Source organism: Morone saxatilis, unplaced genomic scaffold (genome assembly GCF_004916995.1).
Source record: "Morone saxatilis isolate NCDOM2014 unplaced genomic scaffold, NCSU_SB_2.0 Contig9, whole genome shotgun sequence".
Classification (NCBI taxonomy): domain Eukaryota; kingdom Metazoa; phylum Chordata; class Actinopteri; family Moronidae; genus Morone; species Morone saxatilis.
In genome coordinates, this window is record NW_023340268.1 from 10,416,919 (window position 1) to 10,421,006 (window position 4,088).

The 4,088-nt window shown below is 40.5% G+C and overlaps 1 protein-coding gene across 3 annotated transcripts in view; it reads right to left on the bottom strand.

Moving 5' to 3' along the window:
* ncaldb (neurocalcin delta b) overlaps positions 1-2,393 on the bottom strand; it is a 14,719-nt gene extending 12,326 nt beyond the window's left edge. For 2 of the 3 annotated variants that reach the window (XM_035681197.1, XM_035681195.1), the window contains exon 1: positions 2,172-2,393. The gene's annotated coding sequence lies outside the window, so the exon portion shown is untranslated. Of the gene's footprint in view, positions 1-1,637; positions 1,790-2,171 lie in introns of those variants that run through there. The other variant, XM_035681196.1, reaches the window with a different exon arrangement.
* Between the last annotated feature and the right edge of the window lie 1,695 nt (positions 2,394-4,088).

Sequence of the window (4,088 nt, forward strand, 5' to 3'; positions counted from 1 at the left end):
CCCCCACAAGTGATAACTGCTGCACAGCGTGTGTGAAATTTGGCTGTCTAAAATATTATCTGTGTGACAGGCCCAAACTCGCTTTTTTTTGTCTCTTTTGATATCCCAGCATCTGAAGCTCTCTCTTGCTTCTTCAGTTTAATCCTCCACTCATCGTCCTTGCTTTCTCCCAATCACTCTCCCTGTCCACTTCCTTTTAAAAAGAAAAAAAAAAAAAGGGCTAATTCAATTCAAAAGAGCACCGACTGCAGCCCGGATGAGTATAACTACAGAGGATGCTGCCAGCGTGGTCATTCTGGCCCAAAACAAGCCCGCAAGACACCCACACCGACTAAAATAGAACATCTGTTCAAATTTAGCATGCATTTGTAAAGAGTTCAGCATCTTGAAATGTTTGCAGGGATGCTTTTGACACCGAGGGGGCTATTATCTCGACTCCACCCTCGTGTCAGCACCTCCACAGGTCTTTAAATTTTCTTGCCATGTTGTGTTGGCTGCCTGAGGTGAGGAGGTGGAGCTGTATTTCACTTCAGTTTCGGGTCGAAATTTCCTAAAAGCATATCGAGAGTTTGGAAGCAACAGAGCCTAAAAAAAGATAGTAGATGCCATTGCAGAGTCTGTGTGTCAATATATTCGAGCTACTCTTGTAACTGTAGCATTTCATTTTCTCCTTCTGTGTCCACTCGTATCATTTCAACTCAGTCATTTCTGATCACTTCATGAACACTTCACAGGGACCACCAGAAGAAACTCAGCCGTGACAGGTCGTTGTTTACATCCCACACAAACAACCAAACCACTGGCATTCAATTACCACCAGACACAACAAGTACATTTGCACAAGGCCGGCGAGGTCTCTTAACTCTACAAGCCACTTTGAAAAAGGCAGCAATCTTGTCTCCGGTCCATTTCATCCTCAGTCCGACTTTAGCTGCTCGATTGTCTGGTGGGAACCGGACACCAATATGGTCCACTGGCCAAGCAATTACATGTAGGGTGGCAATTAATGACGATGTTCATTATTGATTATTTGTCTTTACAGTAAAACAGGAGGGCAGCAATAACTCCTTACATTTGAGAAGCTGGAACAAGTGAGTGTTTGGCTTTTTTTAACTTGATAAATGATTTGTCTATTATCAAAATTGTTGGATGGATTAACCGACTAATTGCTTCAATACTGCTTGTTTGATATTGTATGTACATTGTATTCCCTATTTTCTGACATTTTAAATGACTGGAATGAATTAAATAAAAGGTATTTTATGATCTACTTGACCGGTAAGTAATTGACCGATTAACTGATAATAAAAATAACTGTTACTTGTAGCCCTAAACACCAGGAAAACTTACAAATCCTCACATTCAAGATGCTGCAACGACTCAGATTAATATCGGACCAAAACTGCTGACAATTCTGGCCATTTGATCTTTTCATCATTGATCTGTTTACTTACTTTAAGTCGTCTGTTGCTGAATTTTTGATAACTACCAATGCACTGAAGCTCCCAAGACTGCCAGCTCATTAAAGTGAAAGCTCTGTTACTGTACACCGGCTGTATAATGAGGACCAGTATCACACACACACACACTCTCTAGCAAAGACATTCATTCACAGTAAAACAAACATTTCAGCTCACCTGTCAAGGTAAAGTACCACCAGTCCAATAATGCTACTTCCTTTCTCCTGCTCTAATCCACTGACTGACTGATGTGTATTTGCTGAAATGAGATACCCTGCCTCATTCAGCCTTGTGTGGTGGTGGCAGGACTCCTTTTTCACTTCCTGTCCTCACTCACTGCAACAATAAAATATGGGAGTATGTAAAAGGCAGCAAAACGCATCTCTGGCTCCTCCGGGGAGTTCCTGCAGGGCTCATCCGATTAGAAATCTAGGTAAAGCTTTATCCGCTGCTCGGGTCTTGTGAAGCTGCTGCACTGCAAAGTTGTGGAAGAAAAAAAACCTTGTTCCTGTGATATTACACAGGCGAATCAAGAGTGTGAGTGAGAGTTTTCTAGCTGTAAGGTAAAACTGCTTCAACCTGTAAACTCATCTCACCTGAGCTAGAAAGCAACAACAAAAAAGAAAAGCAAAAAAAATGAATAAAAAGAAAGTAACAGGAAGCAGACAAACTGCGAGAGAGGTACGGACCTCAAAACTGGCAACAACTTACCTCGCTTTAAAGTTGCTGTGGAAGTGGGGGCTGTTAAAAGTCTCTCTAATAGTCCATTACCGGGGCGAACGGTGCAAAGTTTCAGAGGCAGACGACGTGGGGAGCAACAGGTTGCAGGAAGCCTCGCAGGAGCAGGAGTTAGTTTTTTGCCGGCTGCTCTCAGTCCAAACTCTACCAAGCTGTTTCCCGAGAGCCGCTGCACAGACTCTGCTTAGCCCTGCAGCTTCTCGGCGTGACGTCAAAGTCTGCTCGTCACGTGGTGCCGGGCGGACCAATGGGGAAGCCGCGTTGTCCTGGCAACAAGAACCCGGCACCTGGACTGAGATTAGTGTGTGAAGAGCTGCACAGAAGTTATTTTTTTTTGTTTTTGTTTTTTACTTATAAGGTCGTGAAAACACATGGTTATATTATGGACATAGGAGGTGCTGGTGGTTCTGAGTGGACTGTTTTTTGAATATATCAGGAAAATGAAGAAACTAATATTACTACACAAGATCCATTGTATATATGGGTTTCTTGTCTTCTGTTTATTATATAGTTTTTTCTCTATTTACTGTATACTTTGCCAGTATTTATTTATCTTCATAGCTTTGATGTAATTGTAGATATTCATATTTCCATGGCTCTGTTGCACTGAGGGTCAATAAAGTGTTTTTTTTCTTATTTGTTTAATCTAAACTCCAAGCCTTTTCCTGCTTTCTCACTTGCTGTTAACAGCCTTTCATGGTCTTTAATGGAGTTTATATAGTTGGTAATAAGAATTTATCAGGTTAATGTTAACATAAAATAAATAAAAGAAGCATATGAAATATTTCAAAAGCCTAAAATAGAGGAAAAAAGGTATAAGCTGTTTGTGTAGCCATGCAGTGCATGTGTCCATAGCTTACACTTACCCAAATGCTTTAATAATGCAGTTTAATGCAAATGTTATTTCATGCAAATGCATATTCTAACCATAGTTTTGCATGCATTATGTGTGTCTTATCTCCGTTGCTGTTTTTTCCCCCTAATGAAGCGTATTTGCAACTAAGTCCTCTGCACTGATTCAAATGATAAAGATAAACAGTTGTAGACTTAATTTTAAATTCTTTACTTTAAAAAATTGTCCTTGGACTTTCTTTGCATTCCCTTACATTACCATCTAGTTTATACATAATGAGCTTACTTATTTCCGAGTATTGCACGATAATGATGAGACAGATTATGGTGATGATAACCACCATGCCTTTGCTGTGGCCCAGTACAGGTGTTCCAACACAGGCACATTGGGAGCCATGCTTTGCTTAAGATGATTAGTGGAAGTCAAAGCCACGGGGCTTATTCAGCCGGTGTTCCAGGGAGCATTTTCTTAATGGCCTTATAAAGAACACTGAGAACCCCTCCCTCCTGTTGAGTCAGCAAAACCCTGACCACAGTGGCAGATTGAATGATTCGCTGCATTCAAAAGCGAAATATAAAAGACAAGTTTTAAACGTCAGAGAAACATGAATGAAGGAAGCATGCAGGCATCACATTAGCTTGTGTGTGATAACAAATGGTATTGCACTTCTTCTTTGCAATGTCACAAATGCACAACTTGATGGCTAGCGATGTTAAAATAATATAATAATAATAAAATAAATGTATAGAGGAGTCATATATTCTGTGCCATGCATTCGAGACCAATGTCCCTTGAAATTTGTGTGGTAAATTATTTTATATAAACCCTGACATTGCAATGTCACAATGGTGACTCATGCAACATCAAACTAAGGTCAGCATGACAGTTTTCCAACAATATAAAAACGAAACTCATCATAACTGAGGGTGTCATTATATGGCTTTATTACACACAGAGAGATAAGAGGAAATGAGGAGGAGAGAGATGTAACAAAGTTCCCTGCCAGGCTCAAACCGGGAACAATGGCGGCTCTCGGT